The 27,036-nt window shown below is 41.3% G+C and overlaps 1 protein-coding gene across 2 annotated transcripts in view; it reads left to right on the top strand.

The window, feature by feature from the left end:
• Positions 1-27,036, top strand: part of DENND2B (DENN domain containing 2B) — a 158,037-nt gene that overhangs the window by 1,027 nt on the left and 129,974 nt on the right. The gene's annotated exons all lie outside the window — the stretch shown is intronic.

Raw genomic sequence — 27,036 nt, 5'->3', positions numbered from 1 at the left:
CCTGTGCAGGTGTTGCTGCTATTTGGACAGTAGGGTCTTGGGAAGGGTGAGGAGATTATTATTCCATCTCCGGGGCTGTTCTGAGCTAGGGTATCTTTTATATGCACACACTTCAGCTGGCTATCTTAGGATAGGGCCCTGAGGTTAAAACCCAAGTGACTGCATTATTTTCCCCCCTCCAAGTAATACTCTCAGGAGGTGAATCTCTTCGTTGATGGGATTTTTCAGAAGTAGGGCTTTCTAAAGGATCAGAAATAGTCTAGGTTCCAGAAAGCTAATCAGAAGTAGAGACCCAGTTGAGCTTAGTCTGTCTTCCATGCTGAGAAGGACAGCACGAAGCAAGAGCTGAAGGGGAGCCTGTTGAATACATGAAGTAAAGGCTTTCTTCACCCTAGTGAGGCAACTCTGAGGCAACTGTCTTCAGAGTATTTTTTATTGAACACTTAGATTGTGATAGGCTTGATAATTAGTGAAAAGTTTGCTCTTGGGTTTGTGGACTCATTGGGGAAACAAGAAGGACATATCGGAGAAGAGTAACAGTTTCAGATTATAGAAGCTCAGAGGAGAAAACTCTTGGGAGCCAGGGTGGCTTCGCAGAAGAGAAGGGACTTTCTTTGGGCCTTGAAGTGCAGTTCTGTAACTAGTGGAGAGTTGCTGGGGAGAGTTTTCAAGAGAGAAGAGACTAGACCACTGGGATTGGAGCAAGGGAGAAAGTAACACTCACTGAGCCCCTACTCTGTGCCACATGCTACACTCTCTTTCATCTTCCAGTGTTGAGAAGTAGGCATTGTTATTCTTGTTTCAAAAAGGGGGAATTCTTGATTTAAAGGAGATCGCAAAGGTATGGTAACCTGTTCAGGATCACACAAGTAGTGAGTGGTAGAGCTGGAATTCCAGCTCCCCATTGTCTGGCTCTAAAGCCCGTGCTTCCTCAGCTGCTTTCCACAGCAGGCAGTGGGAGGTTCACTTGAAGCAGACTGTGGTCAGCTTGAATTCTGGCTCAGGAGCTGGAACTTTATCCAACACGCATTATCTAGCTTTTAAGGATTTTGGAGAGAAGGAGTGATGGGCAAAGCAGTGTTTTTAGAAGATTAGTGTGACATCTGTGTTCAGGAGTGTGACACACTCATCACAGGGAAGATGTAGTTCTTAAGGGGGTTTTAAGAAAAAGTGATGTAGCCAAAATATCTAGATGTTTAAATTCCTGCCCCATTTATGCTTCAGTAGCTTGGTTTGTGGGGTAAGAACTAGTCACCCTAACCATAGGGCTCCTGGAGATCAGAGAAGAGCTGCTATGACCAGGCGGACATTGACGGGGAATGTGCGTGTGGAGCCACACAACTGGTGGTTTGTCCTTGTGTTCCCCACATGTTTTGCAATGCTTCGGTGAAAGTCATGTTCTTTCACGGCTGCCCTGGGACCCGTGGGACATAGATCGATGTTATAGTTTGTCTAAGAGCTTTTACTGAGTGGCAAAGTTGAGCTCCAAATTGGGGTCTCTACCCTAAACATGTAAGTTGAGGTGCTCTTTTTTCCCCAACATTCCCTCGTTTCTTAAAAATCTTAAATTAAAAAAGCAAACTTGGTACTGGCAAGGTAAAAATAATTGAAATTACCTTTCTTAGTTATTAAGATAAAATGCACATTTATTTTTTTTTGTTGTTGTGGAGAAGTAATAGGATGATGCCTTTGGAGAGTTACTGGGTGGGAATTTGGGTTATGAAAACCAGGATTTGGAGATGTGCAAAGCTCTTCCTGCCCTTCCACATTTCTTACCAGTTAATTGTGTTGTTATATATATACAGCCAGAGAGCTTACAGGACCACTGAATACCCAGTTTTATAGCCGAGCCCTCTGATTCTCTGCAGATAATGAGCCTCAGGAAGGACAGCAGTGGGTGGAGCCACCCTAGTAGAATTGTCTCCCACTTGATGTACAATCTAGATTTCTTGCCTTTTCTTGTACGACCTTTACGCCTTTTCCTCTGAACTTGTGAGAGCTCTGAAGACTTGGTTCTTAGGCCAAGAAATGCCAGGTAGTAGAAAGTTGCACAAAAAAGGGACAGGCAGAAAAATCAAGTTCACCAACTAGAGAAGTTTTGTTTTAACTAATGCAAGAGTCAACAATGCTTTTTTGTAAAATAAAAAAAAAATGTAAAACCAAAATATGACCCCAGCCTTTCATATCCATTTTTACCTTTATGAACCTCTAGCTGAAGAGCTTGCCCTATTGAATGGTGCTTTGATATGTGAAATTCTCACCAGCACCTCTAAACGTGTCAGGATGACCCAGTTGGGGTTTTGGACCTCTGAGGAACATGACCTCTCAGGGTACGGGCCTTAAGAGTCCAAAGATAGGGGTTAAAGTTCCAGCTTTGCTATTTCTTTAGTTTCTGGAGTTTGATGTCGGAGGACCCTTTTAACTCAGTTTTTCTAGTTCTTCTAGATTGAGGGTAATCCCCTAGGATGGTATGGGGTTTATGCCCTGATTAGTCCCCTGTTTCCCCCAAAATTGATACCGCATTTTGTATGTGGTATCACCTAAAAGCCATTTTGTTTTATCTGTAGCTTCTAGTTATAGATCGGAAAGGAAAGCCATCTAAGGTTTCCTCTGGGGAATGACACAGCTCATAGTTGGCCCATTGGTGATCTTTGGTTATGAGTTCCTGTGAGAATGCTCTTGAGGTTAGTTTGGAGAGTTAGAGATCTCAAAAAGAGACTTTCGCAATTCTCTTACTTATTTATTTACTTTTTAGAGGGGGGGAAGGGAGGGAGAGAGAGAGGGAGAGAAACATCAGTGTGTGAGAGGATACGTGGACCTGGGACCTGGCCTGCAACCCAGGTTGCTGACTGGGAATTGAACCAATGACCTTTCAGTTTGCAGGCAAGCACTCAGTCCACTGAACCACACAAGCCAGGGCAACAGTTCTCTTATTTAAATGTCAGAGATGTTTGCTTGCATTTTTGGCTCCTTGCTAACTCACATAGTTGTAAATGTTTTTATATTTGGTAAGCATTTGTCATTTTAATTTATTAAGGAGTGCTTTTGATTCTCTAAGATAGCAAAAAGATAGTTTGAAAATAGAACTGCAATATGCTTTTGATAGTCAATGTAATCTCCTAGTGTAGTAGAACAATTTGACTATTTTACCAAATATCCTTAAACCTTTCTCAAGAGATTTCACAGCCTGCCCGAGAAACATTTCCTGAGCTTTCCAGACTGTTGATCGTAGATTACCTCCTTGTAGTTAGCCTGTTTTCTGTTGGTATTTCTTACTTTTATGCTTTTCCCCTCCCTATTCAATGCACAGATGTTTGCAGAGTGAACAAACTGCTTTTCCCAGACCACAGTGGCTGTGTTGCAAACACAGATTGTCCCTTTCTGTGCCCATGCTTTCCTTCCCTGCCTCTGGCTGGACAAACAGACCTTTCTCTGTTTTTCTTTGTAAGTCTTACTTTTTAGACTTATGATGATACTTGTTCCTTTGTGTTTTAAGCAGAAAGTCAATATTAGATATGCTGGCAATTAGAGCTCTTAGATCTAAAGGTGCCATTTGGAAATAAAATGTGGGCACTCCACCCCCCACCCCCACCCCAATCAGGATGAGTAATTGTGGAACGAGTGTAAACTTGAGATGATTTTTTTTCCAAAAAAAAAATATCGTTGAAAGAATTTTGCTTATTCCTTTAAGGGTATAAAAAGAATCCAGCCTTTGCTGGATTGCTCTAATAGTAACAGACTAGCCCAATTAAGGTGTTTCCAGAAGTATGGGAATCATTTGTTTAAACTGAACTTTAGGATCCCCACGCAAATATAATAGAAGTAGTCTGCTTAACCCTTTGTTAACAGCATAAGAAATAAGACCTTTTTATTTATTTTTTAAAGCTTTTATTTATTTATTTTTAGAGAGAGGAAGGGAGAAAGAAAGAGAGGGAGAGAGACATCAATGTATGGTTGCCTCTCATGTGTCCCCTACTGGGGACCTGGCCTACAACCCAGGCATGTGCCCTGACTGGGAATCAAACTGGTGACCCTTTGGTTTGCAGGCTGGCATTCAGTCCACTGAGCCACACCAGGCAGGGCAGAAATAAAACCTTTTTAAATGGGCCTTGTGATAAAGGGCCATGGTGGTCAGGATACCTGTATGCTGGTTGGACATATCCTGGTTGTCGGTATTCTGGAAACTACTTTGAGGGGACAAGTGTCATTATTAGTGGCTTTTTGTCTGTGAGGTGAAGTGGGGATAATTTAGCTAAGACAAGTTTGCATCTAGATGTTTGTGGGTATTTTTTCCCCCTTTTCCCTGTTCTTTCTCTGCCCCGAGGCTAACTGAGTGGAGTAGAAGATGCCTGCGATCGAGAAGGCGGTGTCCTGGGAGGTTCTGTCAGACTCTAGTCTCTGAGGAAGCACTCTGTGTTACCATTGTTTACACACTGTTCCTCCTTTCCTTTCTTTCATTTGTAACATTGAATATCTGCTGTGGAAAAAGCAGTGGGTTAGTTCTTTTAAGCATCTTTTTGTTCTCTTACTACTTTTTTCAGTGAACATACTTAATATTAGGTATTTGAAGAATTAATGAGTAATGTTAAAAAATTAGATGGAAAATTATTTTTGGATATGGGTGTTGAATACCACCAGTTTCACCTGCTGCTGTTGGGAAGTGGCTGTTTATACATCACTCTGAGTTTTGCTCCAGGTGCTGCAATGACCCCTAACAAGAAGGCTCAGCATGAGGAGAACTATTTTCTAGTGAGTGAACAGGGCCCAGTCAGTTATTTTTCCTATGAGTTGTGTTAGGTTACACCTACTGTTGCTAGCACCTCCACTTAACATAATGCCCCCTGGATTAGAAATGCGCCCTGTGGTCAGTAGTAAGGACTGCCTGGAGAAGTTTTTCCTCAAAGTCTGGTCTTGTCATGTGAGCCAGGGGTGGATGGGTGGTTGGTGCTTAGACCCAAAGGGCTTCTACACAAGCCATGGTAACCCTAACACCAGTACCACGTCCAAGGGAAATGTGCATTCTCTTGAAAACTGTGTACCAGTGTGGGCCCGGGGAGGGGGGTAAGGTGTTTTGCTTCTTGGTGGACCCTAGAATCTGTGCACAGAGACTTACAGATGAAGAAAACCCGACTTCAAATGAATATTGCATGCTATGGGGTTTGGGAGAGCATGGAAAAATGGGATTTGAGGTCAAAGTGTTTATTTGAATCCTTAATGTCCAATTAATCAGAGATACCAATTGTGAGGGTTCTGTTTTGCTATTTTCTCCCACACCTGTATTTTGACAGGTCACTGCCTTGAATTAGAATAGTACTTGGGATTAGAGTGTTTGTACAGAAAGTGATGGCGGAGTCATGGGAGATGAACAGAGACCACTTTATATCTTATTTCAGATGGGCCATTTAAAAAACCTCTGTAAGTAGATCAGTGGTCAGAATTAGTAAGAAATAACTTTGCTGAAAGGTATTGGTAAAATAACATCTAGCAGCCTTTGTCTATTCCAGGACTAGATTTGAGCAGTAAAACCAGTTTGGGAGCAGTGTCTTGTGCCCAGTTCTGCCCACATTCAAGTCGCCTACATACTTCCCATGCATTTGTCACTGTTTCTGGTCCCTGGAGGGCTGGGGTAGATCTCAGGATATAAGGCTCAGACTTGGTGGGAACCACATCAAGAGCTGGTCCTGGTAGGTCAGCATCACTTTCTGTGATTTATCATCACCAAGATTGGGGGTGTGAGAGATGGGTGGGTGGGGTAGGGAAGAAACGAGTAGAAGGGCATATAGTTCTGTGGAAATTGAGTAAAGGAATGAAAAAGTTAGAACTCTTTTTTTTTCCGCCTCACTGACTTGGACCTTTGTTCTGTTGGAAACTCTTATCTTTCAAGGTTATTTTATAAATACTTGCAGTGGCTAACTGAAGGCACTGAGACTTCTGTACCCTGGTGGGAAGGGCCCTCCTAGATGATCCTCTGGATATGCATTTGGGTTATGCCCATTTTGTTTCCCTCATTTCCTCCTAAATTTTGATGCTTTTTTTTTAAAGGAATATTCTGGCTTCAGTATTTAGATTCTTTTAGGGCTTTGGGGACTGAGGGCGGGGGACTGAGCATGTGACATGTTGCCAGATATGAGAGACTTTTGCACTCAGACAAGTCTCCAGGAAAGAAGAGACAGAAGAGCTCACACACGAGGCATAAGGACTGGGAAGTCAGAAGGAGACGTGGCTTGTGGTGTAACTGCTCTGGCCAGTGTGACTGTCCCTGCCACGGTGGGCCTGATAGTTGCATGATGGGGAGGTACGGAGGGTATCTTATAATCCATGTTATTCCATAAGGAAGAGGGCTATTTTTTTTCCTAAGGGAAATCATGGTGCATTACATTGGGTTTTAGAAAAAAATTACATGATGTCCACAGTGCGTGTTCATGAATACCCAAGTATGTGTTTAACTCTATGCCAAGCATGGTGGTAGATATATAAGTATGTGAAGAAAAAAACCCCCCTGAATTTAGAACATATAATTGTTGCCTAAAGAACTATATAAAGTATTATGTTATCAAAGCTTTCAGCTGTGAGTTACATAAAGGGATTTGGGGCCCCAGACAAGGCTTAGGACATGCAGGTTTATTGTAAAATCTTGGGCTGAATGGAGGCCTTTGGAGGTGTTGAGGTGTCTCAGGCTTCAGCCCCCTTCTTTTCTCTGCACTGTTCTTGGGTATCTCATGGTTTCAGAGCACTAGTATTCACAGAGTGTTTACTTTGTGGCACACTGTGTTCGAAGGGCTTTAGTGCACTAGTTTAATTTTCCAGGCTAATTTATGATTTAGGTACCATTATCCTCACTTAAATATGTGGAAATAGAAATACAGAGAAATGAACTTTTTTCAGATCACATAGCTTATGAGCTGAAGAGTCAGGATGTGACCCTGGGCAGTTGGAGACTGGATGCCAAGTTCTTAATGGTTCTGCATTGCCTTCTGACTTGTCCTGACTCATCTACTCCTGCCCCTTCACAGTCTCTACTCCAGGTAGTAACCAAAGTTTTACATTTGTCCCCTGCTTTCACCCTCCTATGGAATCCCACCCATCATATACTTAGAATCCAAATTTACTACCTATCCCTTAGGGGCTCTAACCTCTAACCCTCACAATTGCTTTCCACTTTGCCCCATCTCTTCTGTCTCAGTGCCTTTGCCCTGCACCTGGGATGCTCTTCTTTTTAAAGATTTTATTTATTTATTTTTTAGAGAGGGAAGGGAGGGAGATAGAGAGAGGGAAACATCAGTGTGCAGTTGCTGGGGGCCGTGGCCTGCAACCCAGGCATGTACCCTGACTGGGAATCAAACCTGCAACACTTTGATTCGCAGCCCGCGCTCAATCCACTGAGCTACACCAGCCAGGGCTTGGGATGCTCTTCTTGACTCTTGCTAGTTTGTGCCCTCATTTCATTTAGGTGTCAGCTCAAATGCACCTTCTCATGGAGGCTTTCCCTAACCATTTTATATAAAACTACTGTCCTTCATCAATCTTTAATCCTTGCTTTGTTTTTCTTGCTAAAATTATATACACATTTGTGTGTTTTTCCTGTCTTTTTTCCCAAATAAATAAACTCCATAAAGACTAGGGAGTTGGTCCATCTGTTTACTGGTATCTTTACTTTTTAGAACAGTACATGGAAAGTTTTCATAAATATTTGTTAAATGAATAAATGATATTATTTGCATCTGATGTTCATGTTTCACATGACTTCACTTGCACAAAAATAGTGGAAAAGAAGTAGATCTACAGGTGATATATACAGGTGTGGGTCTCACATGGCTTTATGCTTATTACCAAGGATTTGCCATAATATCTGGCCGAGAAAATGCTCAGAAAATCTTAGTTGAATAAATGCACTACGTGATTATGAGTCATAGAAGAACTTTTTTTTAACCTGGAAAGACTATGAAGATGGTCTAGTTCGGTCTTTTTGTTTATAGATGGGGAAAGTGAGCATAGAGAGGCAAAGGGCCTGCCCAAAGGCACACAACTAGTTTTCATCAGAATCATGTCTAGAATTCAGGTTTTTTGACTCCTAAGTTAGTTCTCTTTCCTCGATACAATGCTGCCTTCAGAACTGACGAGGACACTTAAGGGGCTGGGAAGTGACTAGGAGTTGCATTAGCCAAGTCCCAGAGGCAGGGAAGACGTGGTTAGCTTGTGTGCTGTAGAAACTGGAATGGGAACTAGGCAGTGCTAATTAACCAGAAGATGAAAGAGACCCATGGGAGATACAGTAGGCTGCAGAAGGGGAAGCCCAGATCCCGAAGGCTCTTGAATGTTATTTTAAAGACTTTAAATTTGGAATGGCAGAGATGCTTGAAATATTGTTCTATTTTTTTCTCTCCAGTGAAGGTGACATATAATTAGTAAGTACAGAAAATGGATTGGAATTGAGGAGGAAACTGGAGCCTTGGAGGAGTTAGGAGGCCCTTTTAACAATCCAGATATTAGTGTAGTTAGGGATCTAGTATAATTTGTTTGGTTTTTAGAAATTGGTGGTGGTTTTAAAGATGACATATAATTCTCTCATAAGAGGTTTGTACCCAGATTTCTAAGAGAGTTTTGGAGTATGAAGCTGGAGAACTGGTATTTTGCTTTAATTTTGCATATGGCTGTAAATGACATTTTAGTATCTACATGTTAATTCCCGGATTTTCCTAACCTGAAGCAGGTTAGGAAAGCAAGGATAGAAGGTAACACCATACTACTGTGAAAATAGTGATGGAGGAGGTGGGGAGGGGCAGTGGAGCAGGTGGATAATGACTGGGAGCAGCTTCCGAGAGAGCGCCTGGACGTCTAGTTGTGTAGTGGCTGTGGAGTCAGGCATCCAGGCCCTGAGTCATTGTACACAGAGTCTTTTTTTTTTTAAAGATTTTATTTATTTATTTTTAGAGGAAGGGGAAGGGAGGGAGAAAGAGAGGGAGAGAAACATCAATGTGTGGTTGCCTCTCGTGAGCCCCGTACTGGGGACCTGGCCCACAACCCAGGCATGTGCCCTGACTGGGAATTGAACAGGTGACCCTTTGGTTCTCAGGCCGGCGCTCAATCCACCAAGCCACATCAGCCAGGGCTTTTTTTTTTTTTTTTTCCGCTGTGACCATATCCATACAAGCCCTCTGGAAGTAAAACCTGCCTTCTGGGTCCACAAATGCTTTGGATGGATGGGTTGTGCTAAAGACCAGGGCAGTTGATGTGGTCCACAGAAGTTTTCAACCGGTACATATGTTAATAGATTGATAGAGCCCTTACAAGACTGGTTAATTGGCACAGGGCATGATCATTTAAAAGTTTTTTCCATCTTCAGAAATCTTTTTCCTAAGGAAAATCTTTAAAGGTCAGCATGACACTGAGAACACAGACCTTTAAATAATCTCATAGTGGATCAGAAAGTTTTGAGTTGCAGAAAAAATCATGGAGCATTCACCAAATGCTCATTGAGCAGGACCTACTAAATACAAGATGCTGTGCTGAATGTTGAAACTTTAATCTTTGGATTGTATTGCAGCAAATGTTATGAATAGATTATTATTAACATTTGGTTCTTTTCTATGTTAAGGTTTTTTGGCCACAAAAGTTACATAGCTCAGTCCGTAAATCCTCAGTTCAGGCTTAGGTTTGCATTTACTTGTCAAATGTCCACTGTGTATCAGATCATATACTGATGCTGGGGCAGTTTTGAAGATGAATAAGAATTGGTGACTGGAATCTACCAGGTAGATGTAGCAGCACTCCAGTTTAGCCAGGAGGAGAGTGAAGTCAGCAGTAATGTATTCTCCTTTACTTGTTTCACCCACCCTGAGTACTTACCCTTGTCCCCTACCTCCATCTTTACATTTTATTTTATTTTTTAAAGATTTTATTTTTATATTTTTAGAGAGAGGGGAAGTGACGGAGAAAGAAAGAGAAACATCAACATGCATGCGAGAGAAATGTCAATTGATCGGTTGCCTCTTGCATGCCCCCAACCGGGGACCTGGCCTGCAACCCAGGCATGTGCCCTGACCTGGGAACCGAACCGGTGACTTTTTGGTTTGCAGGATGATGCCCAACCCACTGAGCCATGCCAGTCAGAGCTCCACCTTTACATTTTAGAGAAATGAAAATTAGCTCCCTTGCTTTAAGCTTGGGAAGTTTCATTAGAGCAGTATTTCCCTGATGAAACCTGTAAGTTGGAAATTTTTCTGCGAGAATCTCTTTTGCCTGTGTGATTCCAAAGAGTTCTGTATGAGATCTTTACTCCTACCTCTGAAGGTGGCTTTGCTTACGGTATGGATACAGGGCATGCAGTAATCTGTGTTCCTCTGGCCCTCTTGGGGATGCCGGGAGGGCCACAGTGTCTTGTTTTCTCAGAATGAATGACACAAGTGAGAGGAAGGCAATCAGGGTGAATTTTCCCATCATTTAGAAAGGAAGCTACTTAGAACAAAAGGGGCAAAGAAGACAAGGACAGAGGAGGAGTGTTTTATTGAGCCTTTGGATTGCCAGCGGGAGCGAGGCCCTCTCCTTTGCTTGGCACCTGGAGCAAGCTCGTACACTGGTGGAGGTTTGCTGCTTCCTTTGTGTCTGTGAACTCCTGTAATAGAAAACTTCAGAAAATAAAATTGTCTTCAACTTCAACTTTAAATTGGTTCTTTTAAAATTTTGATTTATGCATCATATTACACTGTAAAAAATAAAAGAGCTTCACTTTTCCACCACCCAGAGATCAGTGATCACAGTTTATACCTCAGTGCACCCTCTCCTAGCTCCTTGTCTAGTCACATCTGTGTACACATTTATCATCTCTTACTTACCAATGCAAGATCATACTATACCTAGTGTTTTTCATCCTTTTATTTTAAAAATTATCTCCACTCTTCCAGTTCAGTACATTTTTATTGTAGCTAATACTCAGACTGTGTTTCAGATTTTCTGTTGACCCTTAAGTGTCCTTGTTGTTTTTTTCCATACGAACATTGAACCTACAGCCACACACTATATCTGGTTGTTATGGCCCTTAAACTGCTTTTAATCTAACCCAGTCCCTTCTGTACAATACCATCTTGTTGAAGAATTATCTGTAATAGTATCATTAATTGAGTGCTGACTCTGTGACCTAGGTACTGCTAAGGGGTTTATACATATCATTTTATTTAATCCTTGCTGAGAAGCATGCGTTAGTATTCTTTATTTTTGTATACTCTCTTCCTGTGGGACCTCAGGTATCCCCAGAGCTTCAACTCTTTCCTTTATACATCACCTGTATTTTAAGAACATGAACTCTCGAGCCAAATGGCCCAGATTCAAGTCCTTTTTCCACCAGGACATGTGATCCTGGACAAGTTGCCTAACCTCTCCTTTCAACAGTTTCCTTAACTGTAAATGCATTAATAATAGTGCCAACCTCATAAGGTCTTCATGAGGTTAAAGGAATTAATATATGTCAAGTACTTAGAAGATGACCTGGCACATTGTTAGTGTATATAATTATTGCGGTTGGACAGCCGGATGATCCACAGGCACCTCACATTTCCCGTGTTCAATACTTACCTCTGCGAAGCTGCTCTCTCTTCTGTTGTGTCCACCAGCTCCTTTAAAGGATATCAGAGTCATCTATGGTTTCTCCTTCTCTCTCAGTAATCACACTCATGAAGTCCTGTCAGCTTCATTTCCCCAAAGGCCTCCCTATTGTCTTGTTGCCTCTCACCCGGTTAAAGCCTTGACCATCATTTTCCTGGAATGCAGCTTTAATGTGTCAGCACGTCCACCCCTCTATGTTCTTCAGTCAGTCTCCTAGGCTGCTCCCAAGAGTGGAGCGAGCTTTCTAGAATGCTGTTTAATCATCATGTTTCTTTCCTTTTATTTATTTTTTTAATCCTCACTGAAGGACTTTTTTGTGTGTGTGTTGCTTTTGGAGAAAGAAGATGGGAGAGAGAGAAACATCAATGTAAGAGAGAAACATCCATTGCCCCTCCCCCCCCCATTCCCCATGTGATGAAACCACAACCTAGGTATGTGCCCTGACAGGGAATTGAAACCAGAACCCTTCGGTCATGGGACAGCGTTCCAGCTAACTGAGCCACACTGCCCAGGGCTGTACGTTTTTCCTTTTTTTTTTTTTTTTTTTTTTACGAGGAATAAGACAGTTAAGTGCAAAAATACTAAGCATATATCTTACAGGATTTCAACATTGGTACTCACTCGTGTAACTACCACTCAGATCAAGGCATACAGCATTTCCAGCGCCCCTGGAGGTTGCTTTACATCTCTTCCCAGGGAATGTTCGCAGCCCCGTCCTTAACCACTTTTCTCTTACCTTTCATTTGCCTTTCCTTGACCTTCATATGCGTGAACCACAAAAGCTCTTTAATGAATCTTCTTCCACAGAGTAAGCCCCAACTTATCTGACATTCAAAAATCTTTTGTCACCTGGTTTTTACTTCAAGTCCTTCTTCACACTAACCTGCCCTTCCTGCCTCAGTGACATTGCATGGTGGGTTGCTAACACAATAGGCATTTTTCCCTTTTTTTTTTTTTTGCTCCTCATATCCTCTTGGCCTTCTGGCTTCATACCCTGGCAAGTTCACCCTTCGGGACTCAGCTCCAGGCGGAGTCAGGCCCCTCTGTGCACTCTGGAGGCATGCTTATTACCCAAGTTAACTTATTTAAATGTTTTTCTCCTCGTCATGTTTAAGAGACCGTGGATAGGACATTTCCCTCCTTAGTTGAACTTTTACACAAGCAAGTCATGTTCTTTATAGAAAAATTAGGAAACAGAAACAAACCAAAAAAATCAGCCACAATCCCACACTATACAGAGACAACCAAATTTTACATATGTACTAAAATATATACCAACACTGTAAAACAAACATATACATTCACAAAAATACTGAATATTTATCTACTTTATGTTTAGTTTTTTTTCTTTTTTTGCTGTTGTAAAAACACTGTGATGAACTTCCTTATGTCTGTATTTTAGTGCAGTTCCCTGATTGTTTTTGGAGGATACATTTGTAGAAGTAAAATGCACAGATGAAAGACACAACCATTTTCAAGGGCTTTTGATAGGCTTAGCCAGGCTGCCCTCCAGAAAGTCTTTAACCCGCACACATGTGCACTAGAGTGAGTGAGAGTGCCTGGTTTCAGCCGTCCCGCCAAACTAAAAACAGTGAAAATATTCGCAAATCTGATGAGAAAAAGTGGTATTGCATTGCTGTTTTAGTTTGCATTTCTTTGATTGCTACAGAGATTTAGCATTTTCTCACATGTTTAATGCCACTTAATTTATATTTGTTTTGTGATTTATATGTTCATGTATTTCCATATTTTATTTTTACTGATTTTACCAATTCCTTTAATATTAAGGATATTAACTCATGGTATATGTACTACATATATTTCCCTCAGTTTGTCATTTGTCTTTTTACTTTATTGTTTTTCACATATAAACACTTGTAATAATTTAATGTAGTGAAATTTATTAGGCTTAAACAATTTTTTTAACCTGCGGTGTCATTCTTAGACCAATCTACCCTCAGCAAGATTAAGATAAATACCTGAATGTAATCTTCCTCCTCTTTTATGATGTCATTGTCTTATTTAAATCTTTACTAAATCTGGAATTTATTGTTATGCAATAATAGTAATGTTAATAGCTAACATTTTTTAGTCCATGCTACATACTCCAGCGTCCATGGAGGGTAGCAGCTGAGTGATTGATTGGGCAGTTTCACTGAGTGCTTAGATGTGTGCAGCCCTAAGCTAGGGACTGTAAAGGATGCAAGAAGAGTTCACACGTGTCTAGGGAATCTTTGGTTACATAAAAGAGGAAGATATTTGGGATAAATCACAGGAAACAATGTATCCATTGAATCTGTAAGCAAGTAGGTATCCTGCATGATGAAAGCACTGAGGGGCGATTCCATGGGATAGGAAAATCACAGACTCATAAAATTAATAGCCCTGACTAGTGTGGCTCAGTTGGTTGGGCATTGTACTGCAAGGTGAAAGGTTATCGGTTTGATTCCTGGTCAGGGCACATGCCTGGGTTGTGGGTTTAATTCCCAGTTGGGTTGTATGAGAGGCAGTTGATTGCTGTTCCTCTCTCCCACTGATGTTTCTCTCTCTTTCTCCTTCCCTTCCCCTCTCTCTAATGAATAAAATCTTTAAAAACAAAAAAAAAATTAGTAAGTCACAGACCTACCCTCAAAGAGGCATAAAACATCTACAGTAAAGAGCTAAAGGTTAATACCAAAATGTCAGTGGAGTCATGAGGCAGGTTAGAAATCATCAAGCATCTGATATGACAGGACTTCAGTTACACAAGAACTTACTAAGAGCAGAAGTGTTTGAGGAGGTTGCATAGGGAGAACAAGGGGCATAATCTTGGCCCTTGGAGGGTTGGCAGGGTTTAACTTGATGAAGAGGAAGGGGAACTTTAACTGGGAAGAATATCCTGAGGCACAAAGGTAGGAAGCTGTTCTATAAAATAGGTTTATTTGCTCCCGTCTGTAGGCTCTGTCCCCCTCACCAAGTTGCAGAGCCTTGGCTCATGCTCCTTTTTCCTTCTGCCCACAGCGATGAGTGGGGGCCTTCTCAAGGAGCAGTGTTCCGCCCAGAGGGCCAGCTCTGCAGTTTGGGTGCTGCTTTGCTTCTGACTGCACTGCTCTCCACTTGCCTTTTTCCAAGGACAGAGCCCTGTCTTCTGGGGCCAGCAACTTGTGGAGAATTCTTTCCAACGCCAGCAACCTCTTAAATACTGGATTCCTTCATACTATGTGGGTCCTTGCTATCTGCCATCTCAGCCTGGAAACTTCCCACCTGCTCCAGACCTAGGCTTCCAGGTGGCCATTCCATAATGCTCCTGGCAAGCCTTGTTACCCTTTGGTTCTCTGGCACTTCCTAGTCTGTGTGGCTCCATGGGCTATGGGTGTCCATACCGGAGTCTAGAAACTATAATTAGAATGGACAGTGGTATCATGGGGACTGTACAGAAGGGATAGTAGGAGCCAAAGCTGATTTTGGAGGACTTGATTCATTCCCCAGGGGGGACCATGTAGCATAGTTTTTGGTTTTGGGTGCTCCATGATTTATTTAAAAAGACCTTTATTGAAATTCGTTTTGATCATTTTTCAGTCTCTTCTGTTAAAATGTAACAGTGATTATCCAAGAGTAAACACAATTTAATGTTAATTTTTAATTTTGGTAATGCTACCATTTTGGTGAGGGAGGCAGATAAGCTAGTGATGTTCAAACTGGGAAGATTTTCCAGATCCTTGACTTCCACATGTCATCTTTCTAAAAGTCAGTCTGTTTGTGGACACAGTTGGACTCAGTGTGTTCCCTTTCTCGATCACTCTTTCCCACTTTATGAGAAGGCATAGCTATAACTCATCCCAATCTTGCTATTTGTGTACGTGGTGTGTGAAAACTTCAAAGTTAGCAGACAAAAAAAGTTAGAAATATTTTTAAGAAAGTGAGTGATTCTGAGAAACAAATACTTTTCCAAATCAGATGGTTTTCATTTTTGCTTTCAACAAAATTGAGAGAGTTGTCAGCTGGTACATAATTAATAACAATTTTTGATGATAAATTACTGTGTACTTTTAGCATATAACTCAGAACAAGTGCAAGACTGACTGATATTGCTATAATAAAATTCTTTCATTTCTATCTAGTTATTTATGTCAACAAAATTTCTTGGTGTTTGCAACTATAACAGTGGAAAGTTAATGCATTTGTAATAAAATTTGCTTATATTTAGTGATATAAATCTGTAATATAATCATGTTTTGATCAATTGCATATTAATAATAAAGGTAATGAAAGCAATCCAAAGGAGATTTCTTTAACATTTAGAACTTACAATCACAGGAAAATTTAAAAAATTTGTATATATATATTTATAATAGCTACATTGTGGAGAAGTACCATGGGTTGATCAGTGAAAGATTTTCAAGCGTAAGTATTAGGATACAATTCTGAGGAGGAAGTAAAAAGGAAATTAGAATTCGAGGATAAAAAGGATGGTGTGAAATTTCATGTTTTCAAAAATGGATGATATATTTTAAATGGTATTTAGAGTTCATTGGATTTATTTGGATTCATTTAAGAGAATAACATAGCAGTTTTATTTTAAAATATCAGTATATATAAAATGCCAATATTTATAACATGCCAGAAAGTGTGTCTCTACTACTATTTATGATACAAAAATTTAAATGTTAACTTAAATATATGGCAAGAGTTTTGTTTTGTAAAATTTGTTTAGAGCACTTATGATAAACAGACATTTACAATAGAATATGATACAGGTTTTTGACCAGAAGAAAGGGGGGAGTAATAAGGAACAGATGCACAGGAAGCCCCAGACTCAGGAAAAGCAACCAGAGGAGACACTACTGGAGCTGACTCTTGAGGGAGTGTTGGAGTTGGGTAAGCAAAGTAGAGGCGGAAGGGCATTCCAGGAAGAGGGAACAGTATACGCCAAGGGCCTAGAGATTTAAAAGAACATGAAGACTTTGGGGGAGATGGCAGAGTGGCGTGAGCAAGGGTGGTAGTTTTTAGCCAGCCCGACAGTGCGCTTTGATGGCCCAGAAAGAGCAGGTGATGGACGGTGGTAGATGTCCGTGGAAGGTTCTCTTGCCAAGGGCGGGGCCTGAGAGTGAGAAGGAGAGCCCTCTGTTAGCGGTGCTTCCTTCCCAGTGATGTTTTCCAAATTAACAATCTTCTGGACATTCTTACAAATGCAGAGATTCCATTTACATTCTGCTAGGGGAAAAGAATGAGGCCCAGCAGGGTCTATTCCTCTTTCAGGTTTTGCACCTGAGTAGCAGTGGGCAGTGGACAGACTGAGGTTAGTGCCGGAGTCGGGTTCTTTTTGCACACTGGCCACATGCTTGGTTGAGGCTGCAGCTTGTTGTTAAAAAGGGTGACAGCGACTTTGAAACCAGAATTTTAGATCCTAGGGCCAATACATGAGTTTCTTTTCCCTTCTGATTTGTGAATTTGTTTACGTGAAGAGTTTTACAAAATCCTGCAAATTAAATCAACTTAATGTATACATTTACTGGTCCTGGCCGGCTAGCTCAGTTGGTTAGATTGTCATCCAGATGTGCCAAGGTTGTGGATTTGATCCCAGGTCAGGGCGCATACAAGGCGACCAATGAGTACATGAAAAAAGTGGAACAACAAAGTGATGTTTCTCTTTCTTTCTCTCTAAAAATCAACCAATAAAAATTAAAATAAAAACATATACTTTTACTAAATCGCCCTACCATAAAGAATTTAACTGTATAAAGCTTCTATGGTCTGAGAAAAAGTAGTGTGTGAGGTCACTCTTTGGTCCATCTGGTACTGGGAATTCTTTTGCTTTCATGGCAGACAGCTTTCTGTGAATAGGGATCAGAAAAGGAGGGCTGTAAAGTAAGACCGTGTAGTCCTGAAAAACTGATTGCTCTTTCTGCCTATTTGGAACATTTGTTCAGCAAAGTGAGACAGAGCCGTGGTTCAGTGTTTGCATAGAGCAGGTTGAATGAACTCTGAAAGGAACCCATCAAGGGGTTGATGGGATACCACGCAGAAACACGAGTTAGTAAGATGAGAAGTTTTTCCACATTTTAATATTTTCCAGTATGACACTGACAGCCTTGCCCTTAGAGAACCCTGAGCCACCTAATACTTCATTCTTGCAGCCTCCCAAGAGGGCGAAATGGGATATTTGTACCAGTAAACAGATATCCTGGGCCTTCCCTGGGAGAACCTGGAAGGACATTGAGGACAGCCGTGGGAATGTGACAAGTCAGGCGAGGTAAGGAAAGCATCTTGACTGATTTCTTGTGGGAAGATGTTCCATTTTGCTCCATAATTTCCAACTCCATTTTCAAAAAAGTTTTAGAAAAGCCTTGCTTTGCTCTTGGGGGACAACAGTAGAGAATGTTGTTGAGGAGCAGCTGAGTCAGTACAGGAGACCTACTATGTGCCATTTGCTGCTTTTATAAATCTCACTAATTGTCTCAAAGAGGAGGAAACCATGTCTCAGAGAAACCAAGTAACTTGTCCAAGATCCAGAATTTGAACCCAGGTACATTGCCATTCCCAGGCCCTTGCCACTACATTGTGATGCCTCTTAGGGCTGAAATAATGGAAAATGAGTGATAGTCTGGTTTGGATTAGGGAACTCATTGTATTCAGCTAACTCCTGAAAAACTCTGAGTATGCTTTATTGGGAGGCATTTAGGAAGAGGAATAATGCTGGCGAGGAGAGAGGACTCGAGGGGGAAGATACTAGAATTCTTCAGACTGTGTCTGTTCCATGGAAAGGGAGTTTGTGCTGTGGCATCGAGTTTTTGGTGATGCTGTTTTGCAGGAAGTGGCTCCTGAATTCATTTACTGCCAGTTATCCCTGTGCAGGAAAATGGTAGAAGCCTGGCACACTGTAGAGGGATAAGGAATTTCACAAAACACGGCTTTTGTTTGTTTGCTTGTTTTTTGAGACCACATAGGGTTGCCAGATTTTTAACATTTTTTTCCAAGGGAAGGGACTAGAAAGAAACAAAAATACATGTATAAAAAAGGAAATTTGAAAACCAGAATAACATAAATTAAAAACAAATAAATAAGCAGGCAAACAGGACATCCCTTTCCAAGAAAGCACATTATACTCATCTATGATAAAATTAGGTTAGATTTAAAATATTTCTTAAGTCAGGAAAAGTTACAACATAAAATTAATGGATGTGTTTGCCAATTTGGGAATTTTTATTTGATAGTGCAACAGTGGAAGAAGCTCAACTGTCCAGGTTGTATTTTACTTTTTAAATCACAGTTACTGTTGCCAGCCCATTTCAGCAGGTGTGGTGGTGTAAACAGTATCAACAGTCTGTGTAGGTTACTCAGTATGGGGTATTTTGGGGAATGGAGAGGAGAGGAGTAAGAACAGTTCTTAGGCTTTTGTTTCTGTGGCCAGGCCAAGAAAAAAGCAGAAGCAGCAGCACTGGCGTCTGACCGGTGATGGCTCCAGGAAGAGGGCTGGGCCCCCAGGACCTGCCTGTGGTCGAGTCATAAGTGGGTGGGGGCAAGGACTGCACAGGACCCGTACTGCCTGGTATAGAACAGGTAGAAATTTATTTGAGAGGGATGCTCTAGATGCTTAAAAAAGCTTTACCGTGGCCTGGACCAGTATTTAAGAGAACCATTTCTGCAAAGGAATTATTCTGTCTGGTTCTCTAAGATAATCTAAGGCAAAAGCACAGACAAAGGCCCATTGTTTTCTCCAGGGCAGCTGTTTATTGCATTGGTGCTAAGGAAGGGTGTGGGAGGCCGGCAGGACTGTGGCCTGGGTGCTCAGATTTGGGGGTGGTCCTGCTGCCTGGTTATTTTCTCCTGAGTCTCCTTGGTGGGAACTTTGGGCAAACCACATTTTTCACCAAGCAGCAAAGTCTTAGCTTCACCTTCCACTTGGTCGCAGTAGTGCCTTGGAGTTTTTGTGAATGCTCTGAGGGCCTGGGAACAGAAAAACAATAAAAAGCCTAATAAAAAGCCTCAAAGCAGCTTGGGAATTTCCCAGCTCTCCTAGCATGCCTCTCTGGTGTGAGGGAACACCTGCCTTCCGCATGTCCAGGGCCTTGCTGGGGGAAGTGTGTGTTTTGGCCTCTCTGGAGAAGGGCGCGTTAGCTTCCATGGCCTGTTTACATTAGTTTGGTCCTTTCTGCCTTTTGATTACAAATGAGGCCTTGGGTGGGGGATTTCCCTGCTTCCATGGAGGTCACTTCTTCCTTTTGTCTGCTTTCTCAACTTTTTTACCTGGGGGAAGCGCTGTCTTTTTCTTCCCTTTCTTATTTTTTTCTCTTCTTTTAAATACTTTCCTTGGCTTAACTTCTTGGCTTGTAGATTTTTGCCTAGTGAGTGAATTAGTTCACATTCAGGAAGCAATTCATCTGTCTCCTAAAATTCCCTTTTGCTGAATTCTGTGACCAGTAGACTTTTTCTCATTTGCTATCACTGCCTTAGTAGTTGTCAGTAGTCTCCCTAAGAAAAGGAAAAGTCTTCCAAGCCCAGAGGCAGGATTGCGTACTGGTGCTTGTGAAGCCAATGTGTTCACACAGGGTTCCCTGGTTCTTTGGAATGTGTGTTTTGGCTGCTCAAGTAGAATGTAAACCCTTTAGAGTTAAGGGCTCCAGGCTGTTTTTCCCTTTCCTCCCAGTCTCTAGTAAGTATGGCACAGAAGAGGAGAGGGGGACTCTGTGGGGAGGGTGGCCCACCTACCACCTGTGGCTGAATTTGAAGGTGAGGTTGTATCTCCTTTGTTCACAGTGTTAGCCCGCCCACCTAGAGCCCAGGCGCAGCCCGGCTGCTCTGAGGTTGACTTCACTGTGTGCTGCCCCAGAGTATGGCTCACTGTACGTGCCAGAAAAGACCCTTCTGCCCCTAGGCCTGCCTCAGACCGCTTTGTTCTTCTTGTTCACTGGAACGTCCTGGTATCAGAGCCTCTGATCCAGTCAAGTGACCCTGTCTGTCCTTTGAAGCCTTTTCTTTCTTAAAGGTCACTGGAAAGCTCAGGTGACTTTTACTTGATGGTAATAACTTTTCCACTCTCTTCATGGATTTCATACTCTTTGGGAGTCTTCTCTCTGGGATAATTCAGGTAGGATTTTTGGTTTAAACCAGTGGACCTAGTTCTGCTTAGTGATTTCTTCTGTTCCCCCAGCCTTCCTCCAGGTGATCAATACTGGTGCTTTTCCTCCTTTTGGAAGACCCTTGTTGGAGTGTCCTGAGCTCCCTCCTGGCTCTGCTAGTGATGCTTCATGAAGGTGGTTCTCTGCCTCTAGCCCTCTGCCTTCTGCCCTTGATCTCCTAGGTGTTCCCATCACTCACAGATTCCTGTCTACTTTACTTGATATTTTAATATTTTTTTTCTGGCTTCTATTTGGTCAGCTCTCATATGACAGTCTGTTTGTATTTACATTTAGATCTGGAATCCTCTTTTTAAATCTCAACAATTAAAAGAAAATCAGATTCCTTTGCTCCTAGCTTGTCCTCAGTTTAAGATTCTATTCCTCCCCCTTTGTCACCCCTTTCCCTTTTGTCACCCATCTCCTGGCCTTCACAGTGGTCCTCCCTTCAGTGTCCCCGTGTGCTGTACCTACCTCCCTCCAGCAGTCTTCCCCTCTGGCACAGATCACAGATGAAATATTTATTTAGTCTCTTCCAAACATTTGGGCCGTGTTGTTTTGCTTAAGAGGACATGCAGATAAACTGTTTTGATTCCCGGTCTCCGTGTTCTAGGGCAGATGTTTCTCCTAGAACCGAGGTATTGTGGTCAGTTGGAAAGAGCGCTGGACTAGAGTTTGAAGAACTGGATTCTAGTCTTTGCTGCACTATTAATCTGTGGTGTGATCTTGCGCAAGGCGCATTTCTATGTCTCAATTCCCTTTTGTCAAAAGGGACCTTATGGTAAAGAAGATAGGAATCTATGGATATGAGATGGGAACTCAGAGAGTAAGTCTGGGGATTGAGGACAGAGTATATGGGCTGGAGGCAGAGAACCATGACCGTGAGTATCATTAATGGAACCAGAAGGACACTCAGATCCAACTACAGATAAAATGTGTGTGTGTATATATATACATATATATGCCCTTTGAAAAATATACAATGTGCTAACAAAATGGTAGGAATTCTCTGGCAAGGACAACTTTGTGAGATAACTGCCTTGTCCACCCCCGGACTTGCTCTGGGTCCACACCTGATGTCTGTCACCTTGGGATGTGGGAGGCTTGGTTTTCTGTAGGTTCAGTCCCAGAGTTCTGCCTCCCACCTTCCAGCTCCTTTATAAACCCAGGAATATTTGAAACTCAGCCAAGATCTTCACCTGGCTTTGATTTTGCATCATGTGGAAACGGTCCTTGGGAAGCTGTAGTTTCCAGAAACCTTAAATGTTTGCTAACATGTGTAGCTTCTGCATTTGTTGATCACTCCTTCTGTGCATGGCTGTGTTGCAATTCTTGTGTCCTGAAGGTGGTATGATTTGGTTCCAGTAAGGAAGGGGGGCATTCTGGGGAATTCTATCACCAGGAACTAGGACATAAAAGTAGACAAAGGGACTGAGATGCCCTTTTGGTGTTCATGACAGACAGTTCTTTGAAGAGGAAACTGAAGGTGGTTTAACCTCTGCCTACATACCTCATAGCCCCCACATACAGGGGTGGGCAAACGTAGGTTTACACTTGTTTGTGTGGAAAAGACATGCAGGTTATGATGATTACAACAGCCTTGTTAACTCAAAAGAATGTCACAGTGGCACAGTGTGACTCACAGCTGTAAACCTACTCCCCCCACCCATATACATACTTAGATAGGCAGAGCTATATTTCCTCCCTGTCTCTGTCCCCTGTGAATTGATTCTGGGATTTAATAAAATATTGCCTAGTTTATACTTTTTCTTTCCAGTTACAGATTTGCATTGGTTTCCAACAGTTCAGAATGAGTTGGACAAAGACAGTCCCCACAGTCTTTTGCTGCTCTTCAGTCTTCTGTCAGACGTAACTTTTCTGAGAGTGCAGAGGGGTACCTGTTTCTGCGGAGTTAGTGATAAGGACCTGCACTCACCACTGCTGTGTGCAGCCCTGGGAAGCTCCCAGGCTGCTGAAGCTTTTTGGAGAAAGTCATGGAACTGAGTAGAATAGTTCTGGGGAGAAGAGTTACATAATCAACTGTATACTTTCAGCTGGTCTTCTCTGCTGTTTTGCAATACTTTTATTTATCTCTAAGACCCTTTGACATAAACCACAGTACTCATTCCATGTTTTTTGTGCTCCATTATCCTGATCCATCGTGATTCTGCATGGTGATGTAGCACTCTGGGATGGTTCCTTTTCTGTAGATAGCCAGGTACTGTCCAGTTTATCCAGCTCCAGGAGAACAGGCAGTGAGCATTTCTGGTAGGCTCCGTAGGCCTGTTCGTTGTGAATGCCAACGTCATCTGGGTAAAATAATGGTTTGATTTGGGGCTTGATAAGAGTTGTAAGCTCAGGTCTGACTACTTGGCACTTTCCTTCATCCCATTTTGTCTTAGGTTTTCCCAGGCACATGGCCCAATTGGTAGTTGTCAGGTAATACCTAATGTGTCTGCCCTGTCCCTACAGTTGTGGGTAACTAGAAGCTGCTGGTTTCTATGTCTCTTACCAATCTTAGCTCATATAGTTCCTACTCAGGTAGGTGTTCTTCAAATCCTGTTTACTTCCTCTTAAACGCTCTTCTTCCATTCTCTTTCTTGCCTACCTATTTTGCTTAGTTACCTCAGGAAATACCCTCTTTGTCCCCTTCCTTCTTGGATTGTGGAGTAAAAGCTAGCCCTAATAGCTGTCATAGCTGATAAGCATGACACTAAGAATACTTAAGACAGGAAAATCACATTTTTGGAAATGAAATTAGGTGGTGTGAAGAATCGGTGCTATTATTACTGTCCTTGTGAATACCTTTTAAATTCCTAAAAATATCCATTTTTTAATTAACCTGCCCTTTTTCTGGGACCGCAATTTGGGGATATGTAAAAATTATTTAATTTTATTCTTCTATGTTTTGTTTTATTACTGGTATTACACAGGGTTTTATTTTTTATTATTTTATCTTATTTTTAAACTGTATTTCTTCCCATTATCATTTATCCCACATATGCCCTCCACCCTGCAATCACCACACTATTATCCATGTCCGTGAGTCCTTTTACCTTTTTGCTCAATCCTGCAACCCCCTAAACCTCTCCCTCCATAGCTGTCAACCTGCTCTCTCTCTATAAGTCTGTCTCTATTTTACCTGTTAGTTCAGTTTGTTCATTAGATTCCACATGTGAGTGAAATCATATGGCACTTGCCTTTCTCTAACTGGCTGATTTCACTTAGCACAGTGTTCTCCAGGTCCAGCCATGCTATTACAAAGGGTAAACTTTTCTTCTTTTTTATAGGCGAATAGTATTACATTGTGTAAATGTCCCATGGCTGCTTAAGCCACTCATCTACTGATGGACATGTGGACTGCTTCCATATCTTGGAGATTGTAAATAATGCTGCAAGGAACATAGGGATGCTTGTGTTCTTTTGTATTAGTGTTTTGGGTTTCTTTGGATATATTCCTAGAATTGGGATCACTGGGTCAAAGGCAGTTCTATTTTTAACTTTGTGAGGTGTCTACACACTGCTTTCCACAGTGGCTGCACCAATCTGTATGCCCACCAACAATGCAAAAGCATTCTCCTTTTTCTACATCCTTGCCAACACTGGTTTATTGATTTATTGAGGACAGCCATTCTGACAGGTGTGAGGTGATATCTTATTGTGGTTTTAATTTGCATTTCTCTGATGATCGGTGACGTTGAACATCTTTTCATATGTCTGTTAGCCATCTGTATGTCCTCTTTGGAGAAGTGTCTATTTAGGCCCTTTGTCCATTTTTTAATTGAATTTTTTTTTTTTTTTTGGTGTTGAGTTTCGTAAGTTCTTTATAAATTTGGGATATTAACTCCCAATCAGATATATTGGTGAATATATTCTCCCAATCTGTGAGTTGTCTTTTCATTTTGTTGATGGTTTCCTCTGCTGTGCAAAAACTATTTTATTGTATTTTATTTTTCTTGGCGTATTGCATGTGTACTTTATTTTTTCCTTTTAAATTATATTTTACTTATTATGCTGTTAACACTTGTCCCAATTTTTCCTCCTTTGTCCCTCCAACCAGCACCCTCTACTCCCTCAGGCAGTCCCTAGAGCTTTGTTCAAGTCCATGAGTCATGCATGTAAGTTCTTTGACTACTCCATTTTCTATACTGCACTTTATATCCCCTTGGCTATTCTGTGACTACCAATTTGTACTTCTGAATTCCCTCACCCCTTCCCCCATTCCCCCAAGCCCCGCTCTGATCTAGTAACCATCAAAACACACTCCATAACTATGATTCTGTTTCTGTTCTTCTTTGCTTACTTTGTTTTTGAGATTCAATTGTTGATAAATATGTGTTTATTGCCATTTTATTGATTATCTTCTTTTCATAAAATATGTCCCTTTAACATTTCATATAATAATGGTTTGGTGATGATGAACTCCTTTAGTTTTTTCTTGCCTAGGAAGCTTTTTATCTGTCCCTTGATTTTAAATGATAGCCTTGGTGGGTAGAGCGATCTTGGCTGTACGTCGCTCCTTTTGATGACTTTGAATATTTCTTGCTAATTCCTTCTAGCCTGCAAAGTTTCTTTTGAGAAATCAGCTGACAGTCTTATGGGAACTTCCCCTGTAGATAACTAATTTCTTTTCTCTTGCTGCTTTTAAGTTTCTCTGTCTTTGACCTTTGGAAGAAATGAAGGCTATACCAAGTGAGATAAAGAAAAATATACAGGGAAATGACAGTGAAGGGAAGGAAATCAGAACTCAAATCAATGATTTGAAACAGAAGGAAGAAATAAACATTTAACGGGAACAGAATAAAGAAACAAGATTTCAAAAAAATGAGGAGAGGCGTAGGAACCTCTGGGACAACTCTAAGGAGAAGAGGAAGAGCAAGAAATTGAAAACCTATTTGAAAAAAGGAATGATGGAGAACTTCCCCGATCTGGTGAAGGAAATAGACTTCCAGGAAGTCCACGAAGCTCAGAGAGTCCCAAAGAAGTTGGACCCAAGGAGGAACACACCAAGGCACATCATAATTACATTAGCCAAGATTAAAGACAAGGAGAGAATCTTAAAAGCAGCAAGAGAAAAGCAGACAGTTACCTACAAAAGATTTCCCATAAGACAATCAGCTGATTTCTCAAAAGAAACCCTACAGGCAAGAATGGGCTAGAAAGAAGTATTCAAAGTCATGAAAAGCAAGGACGTACATGCAAGATTACTTTACCCAGCAAAGCTTTCATTTAGAATAGAAGGGCAGATAAAGTGCTTTCCAGATAAGGTCAAGTTAAAGGTGTTCATCATCACCAAGCCCTTATTATATGAAATGTTAAAGGGCCTTATCTAAGAGAAAGAAGATGATCAAAAATATGAAAAGTAAAATGACAACAAACTCACAACTGTTGACAACTGAACCTAAAATGAAAACAAAAACAAACTAAGCAAACTAGTAGAATAGGTACAGAGTCAGAGAAATGGAGATCACATGGAGGGTTATCAGTGGGGAGAATGGGGGTAAAGGTACAGGGAATAAGAAGCATAATTGGTAGGTACAAAATAGACAGGGGGAGGTTAAGAATTGTATAGGAAATGGAGAAGCCAAATAACTTATATGTACGATCCATGGACATGGACTAAGGTGGGTGGTGGAATGCTGGAGGGCAGGGGGGTGCAGGGAAGAGGGGGATAAAGGGGAGAAACAAATGGGACAGCTGTAATAGCATAATTAATAAAACATACTTAAAACATTAAAAAAAGGATTCTCTATCTTTAACCTTTGGCATTTTAATTATGGTGTGTCTTGGTGTGCATCTGTGTGCGTCCATCTTGTTTGAGACTCTCTGTGCTTCTTGTACTTACATGTCTATTTCTTTTACCAAATTAGGGAAGCTTTCTTTCATTATTTTTTCAAATAGATTTCTAATATTTTGCTCTCTCTCTTCTCCTTCTAGCATCCCTATGATGCGATTGTTAGGACACTTGAAGTTGTCCCAGAGGCTGCTTACACTATCCTCTTTTTTTATATTCTTGTTTCTTCTTGTGTTCTGTTTTTTTTTGTATGTTTGTTTCCTTATGTTCCGAATCATTGATTTGATTCTTGGCTTCATCCATTCTATTGTTGATTCCCTGTAAATTGTTTTTTTATTTCCATTAGTATATCTTTTATTTCTGCTTGGATCTTTTTTATACTAAGTACCTTGAGCATCCTTATAACCAGTGTTTTGAATTGTGCATCTGATAAATTGCTCATCTCCATTTTGTTTAGTTCTTTTTCTGAAGCTCTGATCTGTTCTTTCATTTGGGCCATGTTTCTTTGTCTTCTAATTTTGGCAGTCTCCATGTATTGGTTTCTATCAG

Source organism: Phyllostomus discolor, chromosome 6 (assembly GCF_004126475.2).
Source record: "Phyllostomus discolor isolate MPI-MPIP mPhyDis1 chromosome 6, mPhyDis1.pri.v3, whole genome shotgun sequence".
NCBI lineage: Eukaryota > Metazoa > Chordata > Mammalia > Chiroptera > Phyllostomidae > Phyllostomus > Phyllostomus discolor.
Note: the sequence above shows the minus strand (reverse complement) of the source record. Positions and strands in the feature narration are given on the sequence as shown.